This window comes from Capra hircus, chromosome 3 (genome assembly GCF_001704415.2).
Source record: "Capra hircus breed San Clemente chromosome 3, ASM170441v1, whole genome shotgun sequence".
Classification (NCBI taxonomy): Eukaryota; Metazoa; Chordata; class Mammalia; order Artiodactyla; family Bovidae; genus Capra; species Capra hircus.
Genome location: NC_030810.1, coordinates 78,062,976 through 78,075,196, shown reverse-complemented (window position 1 = coordinate 78,075,196; position 12,221 = coordinate 78,062,976). Strand labels below are relative to the sequence as shown.

The window sequence follows — 12,221 nt, the reverse complement described above, 5'->3', positions numbered from 1 at the left end:
GATGTTTTTGTTAATTAAACAGACTCATGCTTTTGTTTTCCAGATTCACACACATTTCCAAATATTCTCATATTGCTTAGGGGATATCTGCTACATTCCCCATGAGAAAAATTTCCAGTGGGAAAATATTCTCAGATTTTTTCATCTTCCATTCTTAAACATCTATTCTTCAGCATCACTTAATTTGCTCATATATTTTTCAGACATTGTAGAGCAAGTATGAAAACAAAGTGAAGTTCAGTCTGTATTACAAAGACGCTTGCATTGATTGGGACTAAACTTCTACACAGGTGGCACTAACGGTAAAGAACCCACCTGCTGACGCAGGAGACATAAGAGATACAGATTCTATTCCTGTGTCAGGAAGATCCCCTGGAGGAGGGCATGGAAACCCACTCCAGTATTCTTGCCTGGAAAATCCCATGAACAGAGGAGCCTGGCAGGCTACAGTCCATAGGATCACAAAGAGTCGGACATGGCTGAAGCGACTTAGCACACATGTACAATTTTCCCTTCATGCCTCTTATTCTTACTCCAGATGATCTGGAGCAAAGATGATGCTCAGGCTTAAAACTACACAGGAAAAGCAACATAGTTTAGAGGTTAAGTGTGCCAGTAGAGTACCTGGGCTCAAATCCTTCCTGTATCTCATACTTAACCTCCTGGAGCTTCAGTTTCCTCATCTGCAAAAGTGAGAATATCTACATAGGGGTTTGTTTTAAGGAATAAAGGAGATAGCTTGTATAAATATAAGCACAGAGACTTGCCCATTTTAAAATGGTCAGTAAAGGAAAGCTGTTGGGATGTGTATGGACAATGAGTGTATGCTTAGTCACGTCTGACTTTTGGGACCTCATGGACTGTAGCCTGCCAGGCTTCTCTGTGGGATTATCCCGGCAGAAATACCAGAGCGGGTTGCTATTTTCTCCTCAAGGGAATCTTCCCGACCCAGAGATTGAACCTGCATCTCCTATATTGTAGGTGGATTCTTTACCACTGAGCCACCAGGGAACCCCATCATTGACAATAAGGGCAGTTGATTCTATGTTATCAGAAAGGCCCCTGAATCCACCAGGTGAGATATTCAGGAAATTGTTTCTACATAAAAGTGTTCTACATAACCATGGCAGTTTTCATCTCATTTTCTTTATTTCAAATGCCCCTCTTCTTATTAAGACAGTACATACTCATTCTAGCAATTTTGGCATATTCAGAATGGGATAAAGAAGAAATTAAAAGCCTACCACATTAACAATTATTAAACATTTTTGTGTCTGTTCCTTCTGACTTTTCTAGGCATACGTTTTAATAGCATGATTTGTTTGGTATTTCATTGGATGGATAAACCATAGTTTATATGATTGATTCTGTTACATAATATCTTATTCTAACATTTGGGCAAGCATCCTTGCCTTGAACAAATACCTTTGAGCATACCTATAATGATTTCTTTAAAATCAAGTCTTAAAAAGTCCAATGCCTGGATCCATTTAGTAGTTGTATTTTAGGGTTTTTAATACATATATATGCCCCCAGAAGCATTCCCATAGCTACAGTATTTCTGCATCCGAGAGCACCTGTTTCTCATCAGACTTCCCAACATTGCATATTATTTAAAATATTCTTAATTTCATTTTCCATGCACAGAATACTCAAATGTTGCAGAATTTGGAAAGACTTTGGCTATGTTAAGAATTCGATGTTGAGAAGGCTGAAAAACAGGCAATCAACAGTCAGATGAAATATTCCAGAACAGTATAAACTTTGGGAATCTTCTGAAGTGCTTCCAAAAATTCTTTGCTCCCAGGATGGAGTATAGGCAATGAATTGTTGGCTCTTTGCTGGTCCCAGGAATCAAAAACTTGGAAGCAGCAACAACAACAAAAATACACTGGTTCCTCTTAAAGAGACCTAGGGCTTTGACCACAAGGTCAGGAGCGAGTAAGTGAGTATGTGTATGCGTGTGTGTGTGTGTTGCGTGTGTGTGTGCATGTGCACATGCGCACACAGGCCTACACACACACACCTACATGCACACGTGTGGCGGCAGAGGGCAGGGTAGGAGGCAGGAGTGGCAAGGAGGGGGAATGGAGTAGAGGACAACGCTGTCATGGACGAGGAAGAGAGGTGCCCAATCCCATTGGTCCCCAGGAGGGCATGATGGTGAGACCTGATCATCCTCTTTCTCATGCTCTTTCTTAAGCCAGTTTTTGTTTTTCTGCTAGGGTTCCCCCAACTTTCTCCCCTTCCACCTCTTCTCCTTTCATGAAGGTTCTGTCAATATAAAACCCAATTTTTTTTTTTTAGTTTCTTACTTTTATTATTCTTTAGTGCTTTCTCTCTGGGAGAAAAAATAATAAGCCTCCACCTCTGCACATTTCAAGCCTGTACCTTCTTTTTTAAAAAATTTTTATTGGAGTATAGTTGCTTAACAGTGTTGTATTAATTTCTATTGTACAACAAAGTGAATCAGCTATACATATACATATATCCCCTCTTTTTGGGGGGGTTTCCTTCCGGTGGCCATTTCCTTCTCCAATGCATGAAGGTGAAAAGTGAAAGTGAAGTCACTGAGTCACGTCCAACTCTCAGTCACGCCATGGACTGCAGCCTACCAGGCTCCTCCATCCATGGGATTTTCCAGGCAAGAGTACTGGAGTGGGGTGCCATTGCCTTCTCCATTTAGGTCTCCACAGAGTATCAAATAGAGTTCCCTGTGCTTTACAGTAGGTTCTCATTAGCCATCCACTTTGTACATAGTAGTGTATATATGTCAATCCCCATCTCCCAATTCATCCCACCCACCTTGGTGGCCACACATTAGTTCTCTTTGCCTGTGTCTCTGTTTCTGCTTTGCAAATAGGGTAATCTCTACATTTTTCTAGATTCCACATATATGCATTTATATAAGATACATGTTTTTCTCTTTCTGACTTCACTCTGCAATATTTAAAAAATATACCTATTGTGGATGAAATACAAAGAACATTTGATTCATTGGAAACGTGCACCGAGTCTTGGACCCACTAAATTTCCTCATCTGCTGAATGAGGCTGAAAACACTTGCCCTAAAATCTCACCAATGGCCTTTGGTTTCAAAGAGCACAGTGAGTAGGAAGAACTTTAAAGTATCAAGAAAATGAAACAATTTTTGAAACATCATTACAGATAAAGAGCAGCTCAAAAGAGAATGAAAGAAACTTGTTTGGGAATTACCAGCAGTGTCAAAATTATACCTTAGAGCATAAAAAAGCAAAAATAAGTATGCAAGCATCAAAACCAATTTAAGGAACCCTTTTTATTAGCTCTGGTTCAGAATAAAGTATTTAAATGAAGTATTTAAACTAGAGATCACATGAGGCTCTTTCGTATTTCACATGTCAACATTTCTTTTATTTGGAAATAAAAAGGATCATATTTTTGACTGGAATGCTTTTAAGTAGTTAAAAAAAAATAAATTTGAAGGAAACAGCTTTAATTTACAGCAGTGGTTCTTCATTTTGGCTCATGTCCCCCCTAGGGGTCATTAACAGTGTCTGAAGACACATTTGGTTGTCACAAATGGGAGCAGCCCACTGGGATGTAAGAAGGATGCTGCAGCCCTCCCTCCACAAGAATTAGCCATCCCCAAATGTCAGTAGTGTTAAAGTTGAGGAAAAATGTACATGCCTCATATTATAGAATATTTGGTGATTTTTATGACAATGAAAGTTGCATTGCTAAAATTTTATATAATGGTGCCTATTAGAACAAAATTAAGGGGGGAAACATGTTTATATTAGAGAGTTCCAGAAAAACATCTACTTCTGCTTTATTGACTATGCCAAAGCCTTTGACTCTGTGGATCACAACAAACTGTGGGAAATTCATAAAGAGATGGGAATACCAAACCACCTGGCCTGCCTCCTGAGAAATCTGTATGCAGGTCAGGAAGCAACAGTTAGAACTGGACACGGAACAACAGACTGGTTCCAAATAGGGAAAGGAGTACTTTAAGGCTGTATATTGTCACCCTGCTTATTTAACTTATATGCAGAGTACATCATGAGAAATGCTGGGCTGGATGAAGCACAACTGGCATCAAGATTGCTGGGAGAAATATCAGTAACCTCAGATATGCAGATGACACCACCCTTATGGCAGAAACCAAAGAAGAACTAAAGAGCCTCTTGAAATTGAAAGAGGAAAGTAAAAAAGTTGGCTTAAAACTCAACATTCAGAAAACTAAGATCATGGCATCACTTCATGGAAAATAGATGGGGAAGCAATGGAAACAGTGACAGACTTTATTTATTGGAGGTCCAAAATCACTGCATATGGTGACTTTAGCCATGAAACTAAAAGATGCTTACTCCTTGGATGAAAAGTTATGACCAACCTAGACAGCATATTAAAAAGGAGAAACATTACTTTGACAGCAAAGGTCCCCGTAGACAGAACTATAGTTTTTCCAGTAGTCATGTATGGATGTGAGGGTTGGACTATAAAGAAAGCTGAGCACCAAAGAATTGATGCTTTTGAACTGTGGTGTTGGAGAAGACTCTTGAGAGTCCCTTGGACTACAAGGAGATCCAACAAGTCTATCCTAAAGGAAATCAGTCCTGAATATTCATTGGAAGGAATGACGCTGAAGCTGAAACTCCAATACTTTGGCCACCTGATGGGAAGAACTGACTCATTGGAAAAGACCCTGATGCTGGGAAAGATTGAAGGCGGGAGGAGAAGAGGATGAGAGAGGATGAGATGGTTGGATGACACCACTGCCTCAAAGGACATGAGTTTGAGTATGCTCTGGGAGTTGGTGATGGACAGGGAGACCTGGCGTGCTGCAGTCCGTGGGGTGCAAAGAGTTGGACACGACTGAGCACCTGAACTGAATAGAATTGAAGACATCTGCTGCATAGTTGTGTGACCCCAAATCTGAACAAAGAGCCAGAAGTTTCCATGATTAAGGTTTATTTTTGATTCTATTTTTTTTTGATCCACTTGCCTTTTTCTTTTTTCACATTTGAAGAAATAGACAGTGGAGCTTCAGTTTCTAGGAAGAAGTTATGAATACATATACATTTGTGAAGACCTACAAAACAATATTATGTAATACAGTATGTATTTTCATAATACATGTCTAGTTAGAGAAAATAAACTAAGCACAAATTTTCAAATAATCATATTTGTGTATGTTCAAGCATTTTTGGTTTCAACAAACAATAAACAACTAGTCAAGACAATTTATACAGGAAAGAATCCTGGAATGAGAGAATTAAGAAACATTTTTTTCATATAGCTATGTAATGAATTATGTAAATTTATCTGGGGCTCAGTTTCCACATCTACGAAAGACATGGGTGAATTAAGTGATGAGGAAAGAAAATTCTGCGACCCTGAATCATTGTTGAATTGTGTGTTTTAAAGGAATCATGTTATACTTCCTGATAAGAAAACAAATCCCCCAAAGTTCAGCTCTGCTGTAGCTTACAACCTTCCCTACACCATAAGCCTATTTTCCTAGGAATTCTTTCTCAAAGCGAAAACTAACTTAGTAAACATCACTACTGTTGTACTGCTTTCGGATCAAAAGACATCATCATGATGATGGGATGAAAAAGAAGTTGATGATGTCATTGTTCAGTGGTAAACACTGACTGGAAGAATTTATGACTTAAAAGATATTTTACTTCATAACTAAGCATCTGTTGCTACGTCCTTTAGGAAGATTCCCTCAAAATTTACAACAGGTTAACAAACCACTTGAATCAAACTGAAGTATGAATCAGATAGACAGCCGTTAACTTGTTAAACCCAGAATGCAAATACAAGTTGTTTTTTTTAATTTTACTTTACAATGCAGTATTGGTTTTGCCATACATTGACATGAATCTGCCATGGGTGGACATGAGTTCCCAATCCTGAACCCCCCTCCCACTTCGCTCCCCAAAGACTAAACTATCTGATTCCTTTGAAATTAATGAAACATGATTTTAATGAAATTTTCTGTTTTACCAGCAGATGTCAGTGCAACCTAATTAACTGGGTAACTTTTTTTTTTTTCTAGCAGATTAAATACCTGCCAGTAAACTGAGTGAAAACAGTCTTAAAATAGCAGTTTAAAAAAACCTACTGTCAATGTGTTTGATTAAGAATATCTTCCTAGGTGGAGCTATAGAGAAAAAGCCAATCCTTAAAAAGATATGAAGTTAAAATGGTCCCTTGCCTAGGTAAATCATATTATGTAAGTTATAACACATTGTTATTATCATCATAATTTTTATGTGACATTAACATTTCTCAGTGACACATAAAGACATGATCTTAATTAAGTACAAAATGCTAATGTGTAAAGCATAAGAATGTGTATGTGTTAGTCTCTCAGTCGTGTTCAACTCTTTGTGACCCCATGGACGGAAGCTTGCCAGGTTCTTCTGTCCATGGGATTCTCCAGGCAAGAATACTAGGGTGGGTAGCCATTCCTTTCTCCAGGGATTTTCCCAACTCAGGGGTCAAACCCCAGGTCTCCCACAGTGCAGGCAAACTCTTTACCATCTGAGCCACCAGGGAAGCTCCAAAACATAAGAATAACAGTGTTTTAAAACCCACATGCCACAGACGCTAGAGCCAAAGGACACTCATTTGTCTCTGGGTGACATTTTTACAGCTCCTGAAGAAACACATTAATTCCTAATGAAACCTAAAATGTATATTGTGTGATACCATCTGTTTTCTAGAATGTAGCTTGTAGCAAAAGTTGTTAATCTAATGGCAGTAACAGCAATGTCTATGATGCATGTATGCATCTTTGTAACAGCCTGCAACTTAAATACCTGTGTCACTCACCTTTCAGGATTCAATAGCTGTTGTTCCAGGAGGTTAGTTAATTTGCCTAATAAAGAAAAGTTATGCAGAAAGTCAAAGTGATAGACCTCAGATGATTCCAAGGCGATATCCTTTCCTTTATGCAATTCTCCACTCTTCTAAAAATGCTATTTTGTGACACTGTGTAAAAAGAAGCTTCTTGGTGCATTTTTGTCACACATGGAACTCAAGCTATATTTTGTACAAATGATTCTACAACAAATCTACAACAAAGTCATGTCGTTTGGGACACAACTAAAATAAAGCTAAAATAAGGATAAAGTAAAGAAATACATGTAAAACCACTTTTATAAAGCAAAAGTCAGGTTTTTTTTAATAAAATAAATGTGCAGTTACCATGTAATCTAGCAATTCCATGCCTGAGTATTTACCCAATAAATATGAAAATATGTATTTACACAAAGACATGCATAAAACTTTATCACAATTTAATCATAATCATTGAAAGCAGGAAACAACTCAAATTTCCATCAGTTAGTTAAAGGATAAAATATACTGTGGTTTACCCATGATATAGAATTCTTAGTAATAAATAGGAACCAAAGACTGTACATGCAACAACTTGGTAGAATATCAAACCACTAAGCCAAGTGAAGGAAGACTGACACAAAGCTACATACTCTATGATTTCGTGCATACGAAAATGCAAAGACCTTCTGGAAGAGGCAAAACTGCAGAGATAGAAAACAGATCACTGGGTGCCAGAGCCTGGGAGTAGCGAAGAGGTTGACTATAAAAAAGCATGAGGACAATTTGGGGGATGATAAAAATATTCTAGATCTTGATGGTGACAGTGTTAATGGTACTATGTACACTTATCAAAACTCACAAAACTACAAACTTAAAATTGGTGAATTTTATGTAAATTTTACCTCAATAAACCAGACTTTTTAAAAAATTAAAAGGCATTGGGCACATACAATGTCTTAATAATCTCATAAATGGTAGACTTTCTGAAGAGTTGAGTCAAATAACAAGAGACAGAGAAGTTACCGACCTGAACCTCGCCTTGGAATAGTTTGCCTAGTCTGGGAATGTAGGAGAACAGAAACCAGGGTGCTAGTGTTAGCTGGCCAAACCACTTGCGTGTGATCTCAAGTGCTGACCGCTGCTGCTTGGTCGCTGAGTCCCGTCTGACTCTTTGTGACCCCATGGACTGTAGTCTGCCAGGCTCCTCTGTCCATGAGATTGCCCAGGCAAGAATACTGGAGTGGGTTGCCATTTGCTCCTCCAGGGGATCTTCCTGACCCCGGGATCAAACTTACGTCTCCTGCTTGGAAGGAGGATTCTTTACCTCTGAGCCACCTGGAAAGCCCTGAGTAGGATTACTTTTCTCCAAATTTCATTTAACTTACAGTGAAAAACATTGAATTAAATAAAAATTTTAAACCTTCTTGAGCTCAAGACAAAAACAAAACAAAACAAAAAAAGGACTAGATTCACCATTCCAAAAAAATCTTCCACTTGCTGATTAAGGATGATTAGAGGAAATCTAATATATGAACCCTAAGCAGGGAGGCAGTGTAAATCAACTTTATTACTCTCCATTCCCTTGGAGAGGGAAATTATATAATTTGGCCAGCAGGTGTCATGCACTCATCTATGAAAAACTGACAATTCTTCATATCAAAATTCTTTCTTAATATTTTCCTGCTGCCTTCATTTGTAATGGCTATGAACATTTTTTCCTCTCTCTCTCTATATATACACATATCCTTAAAAGGAGGAGGATGTTTGAAATATTCAATCTTTTCCTCCTTTATTTCTCAGCTCTAATCAAGTATGATAATTAAATGTACATATTAAAATAGGAAAGAAATCACTCTTATTTCATTATGTTTAATGTTTTGAAGATTTTTTTTAATGGAGTAACAGCTTCACCAACATTATTTGCATAGTTTTGGCAAACTCAGTCTTTTAATGGTATTCTCTTTATTGTCAAGGCCATCTCTTGTGTGAAGCCTTCCTCTGGGATCTCATATACCATAAAATGTTCCATGATCTACATAAAGCAATCGCCATGTTGTCTTGTAACTGTTTATGTAAAAGGTCTATCTCTCTTCTCTTTTGACCACTCCCCAAACTAGGAGTATACGAGCGCTGCTTCTCCAGGTATGTAACACAGTACCTGTACTCAAAAATGCTTGTTGGTGGTAAGCAAGTAAGTGATTAAACCCTTGAATCAATTTTGCCACTTCCAAGACAGTGGTTTTTCAATAACCAGGTGAAAAGTTAAAGGACCAATAGTTAGTTGAATCAATAGGAAAGTGCACAGAGGCAAATGGCTATTTTCCCTGGAGGAACATTTAGGACAATCGTGGCTTGCTGAAAAAAGGGCAGCAGCTTATAGAATCCAAAAACAGGATAATGGAGCAGTAGATGGCTTCTGTGATGGACTAGCAGGAAGACTTAACTTTTTTAAAAAAATTGAAGATATTTTTATTGCCTCTTTAAAATACCACAATGGAGTCCATAGAACCATCTGGCATCTTGCTGTTTCTGTAGCTGGACCACTCAGATCTTATTAGTCAGCCTGCTGAATAGTTCCTTTTTAAGAAACATAGATGCCATCCAAAAATTTTCTGAAATCGTTGTTTTTAACTTTTGGTGGTGGCTTGCTGATTCAAAGCACCTGAATTTGACACAAGTTCAATGACATTTCTTCCAAGAATCAACTCATCTTCCTGGACTTGAGATACTGAACAAGCAACCCCTGGCCTCATCCGAATCCTATGGATGTATTTTTCATCCCCAAAATAGCATCTCAACAAGAGAACCATTCTCCTGAATAGCAAAGTTGATGGGGAAGTGGGCATACACAGACCTCATCTTGTAATGGAGACCCAGGGTAACACCCTTGATCATGCTCTGTGCGTGACTGCAGATCATGTGAACAGTTGTCAGTTCCTGTCTGTTTCCCCACCATTTGTCAACCCGGAGCCTCTGTTTTTTCTTTCCAAAGAGACTCAGTTCTACACTGATGTGATTGAAGTCCCTCTACAGGGTGCCTCTAGGGTCCTTCACAATAACTGTCCATCCCTTCAGAGTAACATCGACATTTTTCTGGAATGTCAACAGTCTGATTGCTGAGAAAAGTCTTCATTCTCACAGTAGATGTGACAAAGAGCAGTCTTAACTTTTTAGTACCAAAAATTCTTTGACACCTGGGGAAGACTACAGATCCCTTCTTGGAAAAAATGTTTTTAAAGAACATAAAACAAAACACGTAAGATTACAAAGGAAACTAATTACATATAAATACAGTTTTCAAAATAGGCTTAAACAATTTATTAATAAGATTTAGCAGTAGGCTTGATGACTACCATAATTTCTTAAAAGTAGTGAGTATAAATGATATTTTAAGAAATTTGTGACAACTGTAATATGATATGAAAATATATTTTTGACAGTCACAGGAACTGCTAATCTTTTGTAGTTTTTGCCTACATTCATAGTTGATGAAAATGCTAAATTTCAGGCTAGTAAAAGTAAAGTCATAATTTTTTTCTCCTTCTTAAATACATAGGCCCCTTAAATTCTATTCATAAACCACCTGAGGGGGTCTATGGACCCGAGGTTAAAACCTCTGGACAGGGCTTCCCTGGTGGCTCAGTGATAAAGAATCCACCTGCCAATGCAGGAGACATGGGTTCAATCCCTGATCCAGGAAGACCCCACATGCTGCGGAGAAACTAAGCCTGTGCGCCACAACTATTGAGCCTGTGCCGTGCCCAGCATAGACAAAACAAAATAAATAAATAGAATTATATTAAATAAGGATCTCTGGATGAAAGGGAAGTTTGGGTGATGGAAAATAGGGAATTATGAGGGAAGAGGAAGCGAAAGGAGTTTCCTTCTGCAGGTAGCCTTCTCCCTTTTCCTTCAGAAGCCTCACAGTACTCACTTCCTAGCCTCTCATTTGTTCTCTGCCCCGTCACAGTGAGGTTTGTACCCCCGTCCTTCCACAAAACCATCCTTCCCCAAGTCATGTCTGGTGTCGAGGCAGGACGCTGACCAGAGTGCACCTCGGTCCTTACTTCATTTGGTTTCTCTTTGGCTGTTGTACTGTTGACTACTCTCTTTCTAAAGCTTCTCTTCTCCTTTGGCCTCTTTCTTTTCCTCATGTCTTTCTGGATCCTTTTCAGCCTCCCATCCTACTTCATCTCATGTCTATGGATGGGTCCCTGGAGTTCTAACTACCCTATACATCTGCTCTCCTTCTGCATTCTTTCTCTGGATAGTTTTGCCAATCTAAGCTACATCTTTAGCTGAAGGCTCTTTCCTGATCCTAAGTCCCTATGTTCAGCTATCCACAACTCTTCTTAAATATACTAGAGATCCCTCAGACTCAATATATCCCCCAATTAAATTTATTCTCTTCCCCTCTCTGCTTTTTCTCTTATGTTCCCCATTTGGGTGAACGACACCGCAATCCAAATCTCCCCAAATTAAAGCTCCCAAACATAAAAATAACTGCCAAACTTTCCAGAGTAACTATCCTGAAGACTGCTCAAGTTTGTCCCTTTTTTTCCATTTTACTATGATTGCCTTAGACATTTAATAACTAGTAACAATTCGTGTTTACACTTGGTACCCTGCCAAGTGTTTTGTATAAACTGTTTATTTAATCCTCATATCACCCCACCGGATAAAAATGATTATGCCTTAAATTACACATGAGGAAATAGAAGAAAAGGGAGAGAAGGAATTTCCCAAGTTTACAAGGTTTTTAAATGGCAGAGCCAGGATCGGAACATTGGTCTGTTGGATTCCAGAGCCATATGCCCAGCTGTTGCTCGTAGGGTCTCCGGGATTGCTCTAGTAAATTTTATTTACTATGGCACCACCTAAGTTCTCTCTCTTAGAGGCAGATCTTATTTGGCTGCCTAGGCTTTTCCATGTTCCCAAGATCCTCCCCCATGCAGCTCAATTCCTCAGCTAGGCTCCGAGAACTTACCCTGCTTATGTCTCTAGCCTCTTCTCTTGCAGCCACCTAGCTTCCATTCCACACCCAGATGCTTTTCTTCCCAGGGGCTTTTCTTCCTGAGCCCCACAAGACCAGTTTACTAAGGTAGTCATAATAATGTACCATGGACTGGGTGACTTGAACAATGGGAATACATTTTGTCACAGTTTCAGAGGCTGAAAGGCAGAGATCACAGTGTCGGCAGGGCTGTTTCTTTTGAAGTCTCTCTCCTTGGCTTGCAGATGGCTGTCTTCTCATTGTGTTCTCATATCACCTTCCCTCTGTGCTCATGCACCCCTGGTGTCTTTCTGAGTGTCCACGTTTTCTCTTCTTTCTTAGAAGGACATCAGTAAGATTGGATTAATGGCTCTACCTAATGGCCTCC

At 38.9% G+C, this 12,221-nt stretch overlaps 1 pseudogene; it reads right to left on the bottom strand.

Moving 5' to 3' along the window:
- LOC102176488 lies at positions 9,395–9,973 on the bottom strand (annotated as a pseudogene).